Genomic DNA, 13105 nt, shown 5'->3' on the forward strand with positions numbered 1-13105 from the left:
CTCATCGCGTTATTCCCAAGCAATTTCAATTCCAATGAACATTTTACAATCTCAATTGGTCCCAGGCACGTAGCCAGAGGGGGGGCTAGGGGGCTAAAGCCCCCCCCCGAAACTTTTCAAAAATAAATTTAAGAAGCAACATGTTTTTCGGTAACTCGTAAAAAAATTGTATCTTGTTTGGTTTCAACAAATTAATGGGAGAATGGTGAGGAAGATTGCTATTTCGAGCCACCGAAGACATCGGTCACGATATCTACTCAGTATGCCGAGTCTGATAACACACTTCCGTTCATATTGTGTGACTCGTCGGAAGAACAAAAGAAACTGTTACTTTAATTCTTGCTGGGGTGATCCGTCGGATGATTGAATCGTAGAAGCAAGAAGTGGTGCTCCAGCCAAACGTGGAGGCTATTGACTTCTGGAATTTTTGCATAACCGAATTTCATGATGGGGAATATTTGCTGAAGGTGAAAATAGAGGTTATGCTTACGAACATCGCCTTTAACGAGTTCTACCTTGTCAGGCATTCAGTACTTATGTTACTCAACAAATTAGCCTAGGCGAAACCAGTCATTTTGCAACTTGTAATACGTGGTTGATTCTCATATATATGGATGATGAGAAAATCAATGTTCGTCTACAAGATCTGATACCTCTTACTTGAACCGCGGGCGAACGACCAGGAGGTTAAAGCCCCAATAAACAAACTTAACTTCTTTGAACCGTGGCCATTAAAAGATTCCTGTCACATTTGGAAAAAAATGTAATTTATTATAAAGGACACATCTAGGAATTAGACGGTTCATATAATATTGACGGCAAAAACTGCGTCTAGTATCTCAAAATTAACAGTCAGCATCATCATTGAGGAAGTCGACACTGGTGGCCCGTAAGGGGACAAAACAAAAATGAAATCAGATATTCGCGAACTGCCATGTCCATGGCAGTTACCACGATAATAATACGGAAGTGTACAAGATAGATATGAACGACCACCAAGACGCGGTTGGTTATGAAAAATATTTCTCAATCAGTAAACAGGTCAATCGCACGAGATCTGTTGGACAACCATTAGCGTTTTATCATTTTCATTGTTTACATCGTGGAAATATATTAAAGACTCAAGGCTTCATTTAGCTAATGCATTGAACCGACTCAAGTAAACGAATTGTATAATAAAAAATTAAAAGTTTCATAGAAAACTGAGTACAAAAACTGTCCCAAAATTAACATTTATCGCTAGTAATGGTATCTAACAAAACTCATTTTATGCTAGATATTGGTCTGAATAAAGAAAGTTAGTTAAATCATACGCAAATTGAATTTCTGTAATAGATTAGAGCAATGTGCGCTTAATATAAACGTCAAGCATCTTCCAAACTGTTTTCTTACATTCTTTAGCTAAAAATAATTGACACGTATTTTTTGGTTTGGCTAAATATTATATTTTTTTCAAGTTATTCGCTTTTGAACTTTTGAAGTCTATAAAATTGAACATTTTTCAATCACTGATAACTCGGAAACGACTCGATATATGGAAAAAAATATTAAATAAAAAAGTTGCGTTTTCAAATAAGCTTACCAAAAAAAATCACAATTTTTTTGTTATATAACTTATGAAATTTGCAATTACTTGAAACAAATTGAATTTTTTTAAGGCTGGACCAAATTTTTTATTTATTATTTTCTTTAAGTATTAAAATCGTGTTAAAAAGATTGTGTAAAAATTTGGCAGTGGAATTCTTTGCGAGATATTACAATTATAAACATAAAACATGGCAATTTTACACTAAACGCCCAGCGAAAGGCCTGTTATAACTGAAATGTCTCGTAACACTTCGAGTTCCATTCTGAATTTTTCACATAATCTTCTTAATATAGTTATGTAATCAAAAGAAATTTGATTTCGGGGGACTTTAGAAAATATTTGCTTTTAACATGAGAATACCCCCAAAAAAGTCTTAAATTTGCAGAATGCGAGTCATTCCACGATTTACAACTATAATTTTAGTTCCCTTCAATTTTTTTGCACTCTTTAGCTGAAAATTATAGACACGATTTTTTTACTTTGGCTGAATTTGACTTTTTTTTCAAGTTATGAGTTTTTGAACTTTATAAAGTACTAGCTAATACCCATCGCACGTTGATGCGACTTTCAACGAAATAGGAGGAAACCATAATTTGTTCCGAAGCGCCTTCTTGTAGGCAGATAATCCCCACCAATAGCACACAAACACGCTCCATAACAAATTCCTACTATGCATAAATTTTTACGGCAATTGGTTAAGCCGTTTGGGAGTCCATAAATCACATACATACAAATATCGACTTTTAATAATATAGTGATTTTTTAAAGTTTTATAAATTTAATAGAATTGGACATTTTTCATTCCCTCATAACTGAGAAACTATTAGATTTCTGGAAAAAAGCATTAAATAATAAAAGCTGCGTTTTCGGAAGATCTCGGCGGATTTTTTTTGTAATATTTGTTTTTGTTAAATAATTTATGTATTATGCAAATATTAGTAACAAATTTTTTTCAGGGTGGAGCCAAAAAAATCTTTTTAGCTTTTTCAAATAATTTATAATTATATCGAGAAGATTGTGTACAAATTTCAGAAAGAAATTCGAAGTATTTTACGAGATATTTCAATTACAATAGGCCTATCACTAGGCGTTTGGTGTAAAATTGCCTTGTTTTAAGTTTATAATTGTAATATCTCGCAAAGTATTTTGATATCCACTCCCAAATTTTTGCACAATTATTTTAACATGATTTTTAATATTTAAAGAAAATAATAAGTAAAAAATTGGTCCAACTTTAAAAAATTCAATTTGTTTCAAACAATTGCAAATTTCATAAGTTATATAACAAAAAGAAATTGCTATTTTTTTTCAGTAAGCTCACAACTTTTTTATTTAATATTTTTTTCCATATATCGAATCGTTTCCGAGTTATAAGTGATTGAAAAATGTTCAATGTCATAAACTTCAAAAGTTCAAAAACTAATAACTTAAAAAAAAATCATATTCAGCCAAAATAAAAAATACGTGTCAATTACTTTAACTAATGAATGCAAGAAAAAAAATTGGAAGGAATTCAAATTTTGATTGTAAATCAGACGTGGAATGACCCATATATTTTGATCCTATTGATCACCAAAGATCCTCCTTCCTAACTGGGGTATGCCAAAAAATTATGTTAGCATGATGCATTAGAACTGGTAATAGTTACAGGACGCCAGATCAAGAAAATAGAAGTTGAACCATCTACAATTCGTTTGCTAAATCAGAAGATTTTGTGCAAATTTCGACATTCTCTTCGATCGAACATTTTATGGATATTTTTCTACTCATTTCGATTTAGCGTCATCTACACCTTTGAAACGTGTAGCTTAGAACACCTTGCGTTTTCCAGCACCGTCAAGGATTGTCATATTCGGTTAGCGCATAAATACTGAGAACTCTAGAATATCCATTGTTGCAACGAGAGTAAATTGTAACTTGTAAATAAAAATAAATAATAAAAATCAAATTAAACATCAATAATTCGTTGATGTACTATAGCCTTTCTTGTGACGAAGAACATGGATTGTCTTAGATTTGGCTTTGTTTTCATTAAGAACTTTTCAAAATTTCGTTTAGTTTCTAGTGACAATATGAAGTAATTAGAACTAAAAGCTTTATGCAGGGGCGGGTAAAGCGTAGTTGGTAAATTGATTACCTTTTACGCAGCTCATCACGGTTCGTTCATCAATCCCGCACATGTAGGGTTAGAAATTTTTCTAAAGAAATTTTCTAACTCAAAAAGAGGCGAATAACCATAAGGTTAAAACCTGTATAATCGAAATAAAAAAGATTTATACAATAATTTTTTAAGCCCCTCCCGAAATAAACTCCTGGCTACGGGCCTGATTGGTCCTGGTCAATAACGGAGTAGCACCCACTGGCAATCTCTTATGATTATGCTTACTCTCGTTCCGAATTGGGCACGGGGATCTAACTCGAGTTTGTGATTAGCGTTGTTTGATTATATGTGAGTTCCATCCTAAAGAGGTAAGACGGAATATGTTTCGTCATCTGCATTCTCACAACATAAAATGTTGAAAATATGAGCTTGAGCTTGTGCGACCACCCCTGGCTGCTACTCCGTTATCGATCGGGACTAGCTGAAGTTGCACAGGGAGTCAGTAGATAATTATGCTTGGGATTAGCGAAACATCTTTCAATGTGCAACTCCTGGTAATCCTAAAGTGTTTCTGATCAATACCGGCGTCGGCCAGGCCCGAACGTAGATCGCGGAAGGAAAGGGAAGGAATGGTTAAGCCGATACTTGCTTTTTGCTAGAGGCCGTATATACTACTGTGCACTCCACAAGTATCACGGGAGGAGGATATTTTTGTTAGTAGAGTATAGAAGTTGGATATACTTCTTCTTTACCGACACCAGAGAGGTGATTCCACTACTTGGACTAGATATCGATCCACCAATTTCATGGACCGGGGACCAACAGCTTTACTTCCCTTCCGAAGGAAGACGTGACCACAGATTTTTTCACCTCAGAAAAATCTCAACTACCTCGGCTGGAATTGAACCCAGGCCAACTGGAGTGAGTGGCGGTCACGCTTACCACTCAACCACCGGCGCCGTCCAACATAAACTGTTGAAAATATGTGGGAAAAAGTTAATCCAACTGATGGCTCCAAATTTTCTTTATTTCGATATGATTTCTAACTCCAAGTTAGTGCGCGGTGCAAATCGAAGTTGACAGTACCGCATTACACTCACGATGTAGCCACTTCCGCCAGGACTATCGCCATTATCACCGTTAGGAGCTGTTCGACCAAGCGCACATTTGGTCCAATACGAATTTGTTTAAAGTCAGTCGTAATAGTAATTCTGGTAGCAGAGGCACGTTTCACTTCTATGCTTATCTGATGTCACTGCTCAGCAGAAGGAACGATGCTGTACTGCCTGTGCAGTGGATAAGCAACAAATCAGAAAATATTGATTGCTTGGTTTATTGACAAGAGTATTTTTTTTTTGCTTCTACTCTGGACGAGATTAGTATGTAAACTGAAGCATATAAAAGCTTACCAAACGTACATAATTTAACATATTTTGTCGCTCTTATTTTTTTATTTATTTTTTTTTTTTTTGATAAGAACATTCCAGTACCAGTATTTTGCCGGTACTGAAGGGTACGGTACCGGGGAACCGGTTCGCACCAAAAACAGCCGATACTAGGAACCCTACTATGGACCGAATATTCGCGATTCGACACTTCCTACAAAAATATCGTGAATACAACGTGTCACCTGTTTATAGCAGTGACTCTCAAACGAAATATATATTTTCCGAGTTGATATTGAAGTTTCAAGTCTTGCTTCCTAACAGATTGAAAATAATATATTGATAACATACAAAATCGATGATTAACCGAGGAGGTCCGCTGTTTCCCAGGTTAATTTGTAAGAGGTCCATGGTACGAAAAAAGTTGAGAACCGCTGGTTTATAGATTTCAGAGCCGCCTATGATACTATCGATCGATATCAGCAATGGCGTATAGTGAACGAATACAGGCTCGAATGATGTGTTACATCCAAATATCAGGGGCTCTCTCGAGTCCTTCTGAAACTCAGATACGGGGCTACGGCAAAGTGTTGGGCTCTCTTGTCTACTGTTCAGTATCACTTTGGAAGGTGTCATGAGAAGAGCAAGGATCGACACGAGTGGTACCATTTTCCAGAACTCTGTTCAAATTTAAATTTTTTGACTAGTGTCACACATTCTGAGCTGGCTACGGGCCTTTACACACTTCATTTGATTTACTGGGTACAGTAAAATTTTACTGGGTTTTTGAACAGCAAACCGTTCGGTAATCAATTCAGTAAGACAATTCGGTTACCGAACTCTCCGCAATCCGTTCTATCCAAACGTCAAAAAATACTGGTCAGTCAGTCGTTTCCTCTGAAAATGGCGACTTGACAGATGATTTGCTGTACCTGTTTTGTAAGTTTTTGACGAGGTTCGGTAATGTTGGTATAATTTTGCCGAACAATCAGTCAGCTTTTTACTGGATAATGTTTATGTACCGAAAAAACAGAAGTGCTGATAAATTCAGTGAAAAATATTGCGGGTTTCAGCAAATTATTCGAAAGATTACTGAAAATCGTTAAAAAATGAAAACTTTACCGCAATGTTTTAAATAATTTGCTGACAGCTCCGTAAAAATATCATTTTACTGTGGTAGTCGTCAAAAGAAATTACCGAACAACTTTTGGCTGGCTTAGTGTGTAAGAAGGAATAAAGAATATATGTACCAACTAATCGGATTGAAGTCTGCGGGGTCGTCTCTGATTCGAGTTTGAATTGCGCGGATCTTATAACACGTGCGGTTGTCTATTTTAAAGAACCAATGCTTCAGCCAGTTAAGGTTGGACAGAGAATGCGCAAAATTCGCAAACGAAAAAACCAGTTTTTTTTCCACACCGTATGTCAGATCTTCATAAAAATCAATCAGCGTATGTAGAATGTTGTTACAGTACTGCTGAGTGATTTTTATGAAGATCTGACATACGGTGTGGAAAAAAACTGCTTTTTTCGTTTTCGATTTTTACCCTTTCTCTGTCCAACCTTAAGATATTGGAATGCAAACGTTTGCATGCAGTATCAGTCTCAGCCTCCTATCGGGCGACCTTCTCCTTGTCAGCTCTACTCAACTTCCTCCTCTTTGGCAAGGTTCGTCTACCTGTTCGACTTTTGTACCGCGGATCATAAATTGTACTAATTGCAAACAACTGGGACACACAGCCTTCGTTGTGGGAAATGCGGCGGGAATCATGTGGATGACAGTGCCAGGAGAAACTAATGCTTCGTTGTAAAGGACAGAAGGTGTCTCTTCAAAGAATTTGGCACCTTTAAGGATAGCGTCTGGTGTAAAGTGCTCAAACCGAGAGTAATTTTGTTTTGCGATTCTGAAGGCAAGGATGGAATGGGTCTGTTAAGACCTTTTTATACATTCATTGTGCACAAAAAAAATATTTTCAGTCACGCAGAGCCACACATACGAGCGTTCCAAGAGTATTTAGACGTTCAACCATTTCCACGTCGAGGAGCGCCGCGGCGCGCACGATAACATTGTCTAACACAGTAAATTCAATAGGATTTGTAAAGCTTAGACTACCTCGATGGACCAAAAAAGAAGAAAAAGAATCGAGTTTCGGGAAATGGCATCATGAAAACCGAAAAATCTCATGTTTTACTGTAAAATTCGTTTACTTTCCTTCAAAATAATAGGAAGAAAAAAAATTCTTTAGTTTTCTGTGGTTTACCGATAGGCTACATATATCGTGCATTTTCGCGCACGCTGTTTCGAGAAAAACGCTATTAAAGGGTGTCCCACATCAAATCGCATCACGGAAAAAATGCAGCAGTAAATAACCAATTGAGAATTTACTCTTGAAAATTTGGGTAGAAGTAGTTTAGAGTGTATTGTTTCCACTGTATTTTTATCACGGTCAGTTTTTCGAAAATTGTTGCCGATAGATTGAAATCTGCGTGTGTTATAGCAAATACGCGCCAAGAATGCATGGCTGTTTGAAAGAAGTTCAGCGTGGCCACCGAGATTGCAGGAGACTATTCTAGAGACTCAATTAAGCAGATACAGAAGAAGACGATTTTTTTGCCCACTACACCAGACGCCCCCCTTTTAATCTAACGCAAACGCAATCAAACAAACAAATTAAAAAAAAACGAAAATCCATGTTCAGAAAGGAACTGGCTGGTGGATGTTCAGGGTGCATATCATTAGCACCCACCCAGCTTTTTCAACAAGTAAGTGCACCAAAGATGCTTTTGTGATCTATTGCTGATTAAGTTTTTCACATATTCTTCGTTCCAGTTTCTATGAAAATAAGATGCAGACAGATGATCACATTATTCTTTTATTCAGACCTGTCTTTCAAATTATTTTCCCCATGATTTCTGTCTCTTCCTTCATATTCTACAGTTTTCACTTTGAGTCTGATTCTAGGCCCGCGCATAAATGAACTCCTGGAATGACTCAAATGATCCCAAAATGAATGTCGAACAAGATTCGTCATGAAAAGACTCCGAGTTTCCATTTGAAATCAAACACAGTGAACTTGGTTCGACTGTATCCGGATCGGATCAAAGATAGTTCGCTAAGTATTCTAATATTCCGTGAGACGCAGAAATATTCTGCTGTGCCAGATATCTTGAAAGTTCACTTAGATAAGCTCAGAATTGTAATATTTTGTCTAAAGCAACCAAATGACGCTATTGGCGACAGGATTTTTATGAAGAACTAATGCTTTACATACCCGCTCACAAAGTTGAGATCGATGGCGTTGTTATCGATTCGAACTTGGCATACATGGATCTGCTGAAGGACAGGATTAGCTGTTTCAAAGACCCCTTGCTTCAGTGAGCGAAGATTTTGAATGGCAATCGCACCCGATGGGTCAAAACGGTGTGTCCCTTCAAACTAGTGTCGGGTGACCTTTAGCGAGTATGCTTTGCGTCTTCTACGATAAGGATCGTTTGCATGTACGGTTGTTTGTGCCGCGCGTCATGCATGCACGTACTAATTGCCAGCGAATGGGTTTTTGCAGCAATAACTTTTTTTTCTTTCTTGAGAGGTCGTCAAAAAAACAGCAAGAGGAAGCTCTGATACAAATCCGAAGCAAACAGCAGCTAGCAAAGGTAAAACTTTTAAGAAGAAATAAGGACTTTCCACGCTTCCAGGAACACCGAAAACCTTGTAAGATGTTTCAACGAGAGAGTGCGGGATTGGATGGACCTACACACTTAATTTTGTTCTACCGAATCCCAGCTTTTTACCGAGTTTTGCACAGCCGAACACTCAGCTAACAATGCTTTTACCGAGATCTCAGTAAAAGTGTCGTTTGTTTTGCTGGAACTCGGAAAGTAGGGTAGACGAACCCTTATTCATCTCATTAGTAAGGATGTCACACTATTTTATTTGTAACTCGGCTTACAGTGGTTGGATTGCGCTTAAATAGGTATCAGCAGCCTTGCTTAGTTTCTAAGAAGCAGTAACATAAAAAATCTGGGTTGAAAAATGTAAAATACTCGCATTTGAGCTATACAAAAAGTCGAGTACAACGCACGCCTATTCATCCCACCATTTGACTGAACGCGTTGAATAGAGATAGCAAATACTGCTCTAACTAATGTATTCAAATGGGTGGGATGAATACAGGAGCTAAGATGAATTAGGGCACAGTAACCCTATATCGCTGAAAATCAGTAAATTGGAGCCACTTTGCTGAACTATCAGTTGAAAAATCTTGCTGACTGTTCAGCTGTGCGGAAATTACCGAACTGAATTGAGTGTGTAAGTTGGGAACCGACAACTTTAGGATATTGCCGAACTCCTCCTGGCATCGAGGAGACTTCAGTTTTCACGGAACGATATGGGGTTATTTTGTCGATCATCATTAATCTAGCGTACTCTACGATCTTTGCCACAGCCTTAAAAAAGTGGCCTGGCTTACTGCCCATGACCAAATTTCCGTTCCCCTTGTTTCTATGAAACTGAGAAAACGAGCGAAAACAATTTTCTAACAATTTTCACTATTTTTGTTGAAATTTGAAGTCTTGGTCTTGGTCTTTGTTTATTCTGGACTAACATGACCGTAGCGTAGTTTTCTGGCGCCTTCGGTAGAGTCTCAGTTAAGTGCCTTTTTGCTGTGTACTTTGGCTTTCTTTTTCAGTTCGACTTTCGAACAATAATTTTATGTTTACCTGGGAATGATACTCCTGTCCTAGCTTATTTTATGACTTAACCTCACTTTTTTTATAAAGCAGACCAAAATTTCAGCCCCCCCTTGGCCGACCGCACGCTACGGCTCAGGGTTTCCTTCAAACATTCCTGTTTCCTTCAAACACCCGTTTCCTTCAAACATTCATCTACACGCAAACATAAAACAACCCACAGAATGAGTTCTTTTAACTTAAATTTGGATACTTTTCAGTTGTGCGTCGCTTTCGCACTTATTAGTGTTGTCAAAAACAAAACGAGAGATTCGACTCAGTTGAGGTCTTCCGTGCAGTAAGATACTTTTGAGTTGTTTGGGGGTATACTCAAAATTAGGTAAATTCAACTTAAATTTAAGTGAATTGACCTCAAGGCTATGATTTTTGCCGTTGTTAAATGGAAACTACCTTCAACACGGTTTACCTAATTTTACCTTCCTGCACGATACCCCGAGATTGAGTCAAAAGTACTCAATTTTAGGTAGTTTTTCGTTTGCATGTATATTTGCCACAAAGAAAAGGAGAGAGCGGGTTACCCATTGGAGCACCCTTAGTTTGTATATAGAAGACACCCCGGAATGTGAAATAAGTTTCTTCTATGCAAAGGCGTGTGAGTTTCATATAAGCTCTAAAACAGTGACATCATTTGTAGAACAGTTATTCTCATCCTGGGATCCGCGGACTCCTAGGGGGCCGTGAAGTCGTTGCTGTGGGTCCTCGAAGAAAAATATATGTTGCGAGTGCGGATTGAAATTTCAAGTCTTGTTTCCTAACAAACTGAAAATAACATATTGATAGCATGGAAAATCGATGTTTATCCGTGGCTTGGGGCACCTAGCACCCCTGATTTCATTGCCAGGTTTATGAATTTTTGGAAGTCTCTATATACCGGATAAGGGACCATCCATAAAGGACGTAACTTTATATGGAGGAGGGGGAGTTTTATGTTTTGTGATATGTGACGACAGGTGGGTAGGGGGTCATGTCATGCTACGTAGCTTTTTTAAAGGGGAATGGGGGTTGACTAACATCGTTTTTCATTTTTTTTAATTTTTGCGAGGACAAGGGGGAAGGGTTAATGTCAAACTACGTAATTACCAGGGGGTATTTAGAGGTTTGTGACGAAATGCTACGATAGGGGAGGGGATGTTGAAAATCACTCCAAAAATGCTACGGCATTTATGAATGATCCCTAAGAAGGGTTTGAAACATTCAGTTGAGTAAGATTTTCTCTGAGGATTGGTTTGCTATCTTTGAGGGATTTATTTAAACTCGTTTGATCATTTCGAAGAGAGGATTGAAATGGCGTCTATCGTTTATCATATTCGTTTGATGGTAGACCGGATCGATGATTTAATTTGGTGTCGAATCCACCCGAGAATGTTCATAACCAAAAAAATCAGATGTCTCATGGGATGGCAAATGACGAATCAAATCTCGAACTTTTCATTTAAATTGTTTTCGCCGACGCTGTACAATATTTAGGAATACCAAGACATAGACTTGAAAAGCATCTGTCAAAATGTTAAATTCAGTATTGTGTTTAGTATGTACGTGCTGCTGCAAACCCTAGTTGCATTAGCTAAAATAGAAGAAAATCTCACAAAGCACCGAATCACTCCAGAACTTACCTTCTAAGTTAGCAATGCACCGTAATCCTTCGTCGGTTATTGCTGGTATAGTCCAGTACGTGTCACCGAATAGATTGCGTTCCAGTGAAAACGCTTCAATTCCAAAACTTTGCTCAGAATCCGACGTTTCCGGCTTTTTCGCTATCAGAAATTCACTACGGGTAAAACACTGTTATTTAGCTGCCCTCAACCTGGCAATTATTCACGAGAGTTTACGTTTTGCTACCCGACCTTCGATAAAACCTTTTAACTGTTATTTCAATGCAAATACCATACAAATCATACACTCCTTACTGTTGCAGTTAGCAACCACTCTAAAACTGCGTTATTCCGAACTGGAAATAAAAATTAAAAAAAAAACAATTTTTCGCATCTAACATTTTTTTCGAGCTTCCATTTTCCGTTTCCGCACTACTGAGCTGCGCCCCTTGGTTCGTATTCGTTTCATATATTTTTGCACAACACACCCCAAGACGCAGGATAATTTCATTCCATAAATTCCATCACTTTTTCACTCTACTCTACTATCAGCTTGTTTTAATTAATGCCGCGAACGTGATTGGATATTCACTGTGGAGAGTTGTATAGCCATCAAACGATCGACCGAGGGTTACATACACAGAATAACAAATCGGTTAAAAGGAAACGCCAAAAAATAACATTAAAATTTTTACAATATTAATCCCTCTTCGAGCAAGTGGCTTTCTCCGAGGAATCTCATATCCGTGTCGACCAGACAAACTCACACATACACGCAAAAGTTCAGTCGCGCAAAAACCAGTTCCCGCGAAACGGTCCCGGGATAGTCAGAGCAGGCCCTTAGGGGTCGTCGTCTATCTGTAGCACAACACACCGCAACCCCGCGGAAGAGAAACCCACCAGGAAGACCAACCTCCCCCCAAAACCACCGAACCAAACGGCACAAAACACACCAAAGCAACTCACAATCGCACGCGCACAAAACCCGACCGAACTGATCGCAACGAACGTTGGAGATCTACTGACGAGTGGCTAGAGTCGGCGCCGGTGGTGGGTCGCAGGCTTAGCGATCGAGCCCGAAGATGCACATTCACATGGGCAAAGCGAAGCGGCCGACCCGAGTGCTTGTGATCACCAATACTTAGTGCTGGATTGGGATCGACGAATCGGACAGGAGGATCACTTTGGAGTCGGATTAGCTCGGTTTATGTTGGCTGAAGGCAAGTATGTTGGGTGCCCTGGTGGATGGAGTGGGTCCAATTTAAATGAGGAAAACTAATTTTGAAAAAATGTTAATGACGTGAATAGAGATCATCGAAAATTGTGTGATCGGATTGAGAGTCCTTCAATTTTATAATTGAACGTGCTATTTCAAATTGATCACGCGTAATTAACAAAACGACGCTCACATTTTGAGTGCGTTACAACAATGAACGTAATTTCGACTGATAGATTTAATTAAGGAGTTCACTTTAGTCGAGTTGTCCTTGACTTGATTTGTATACATTGCGAACGTAAAATTTGCAAGTGGATTCCAAGGTGGCGTTTGATTCAGTTAAGCGCAGTAGACTGTTGCTCTCTCGGTTTTGATTTTTGGCGCCTTTCTGTTTACAGGCCAACCCTATCCGAAATGATAATTAGAATAATTGCACATAGAACGAAATGATCAAAAGAAAAAGAAAAAAATCCT

At 38.3% G+C, this 13105-nt stretch overlaps 1 protein-coding gene across 6 annotated transcripts in view; it reads right to left on the reverse strand.

Moving 5' to 3' along the window:
- Positions 1 to 12434, reverse strand: part of LOC131684827 (uncharacterized) — a 107352-nt gene extending 94918 nt beyond the window's left edge. Inside the window, exons 1-2 of one of the 6 annotated variants that reach the window (XM_058968019.1) lie at positions 12382 to 12434; positions 11437 to 11771 (exon numbers count right to left, since the gene is read on the reverse strand). The gene's annotated coding sequence lies outside the window, so the exon portion shown is untranslated. The other 5 variants (XM_058968020.1, XM_058968018.1, XM_058968021.1 and 2 more) reach the window with 5 other exon arrangements.
- Positions 12435 to 13105: the final 671 nt, after the last annotated feature.

This window comes from Topomyia yanbarensis, chromosome 2, assembly GCF_030247195.1.
Source record: "Topomyia yanbarensis strain Yona2022 chromosome 2, ASM3024719v1, whole genome shotgun sequence".
Lineage (NCBI taxonomy): Eukaryota > Metazoa > Arthropoda > Insecta > Diptera > Culicidae > Topomyia > Topomyia yanbarensis.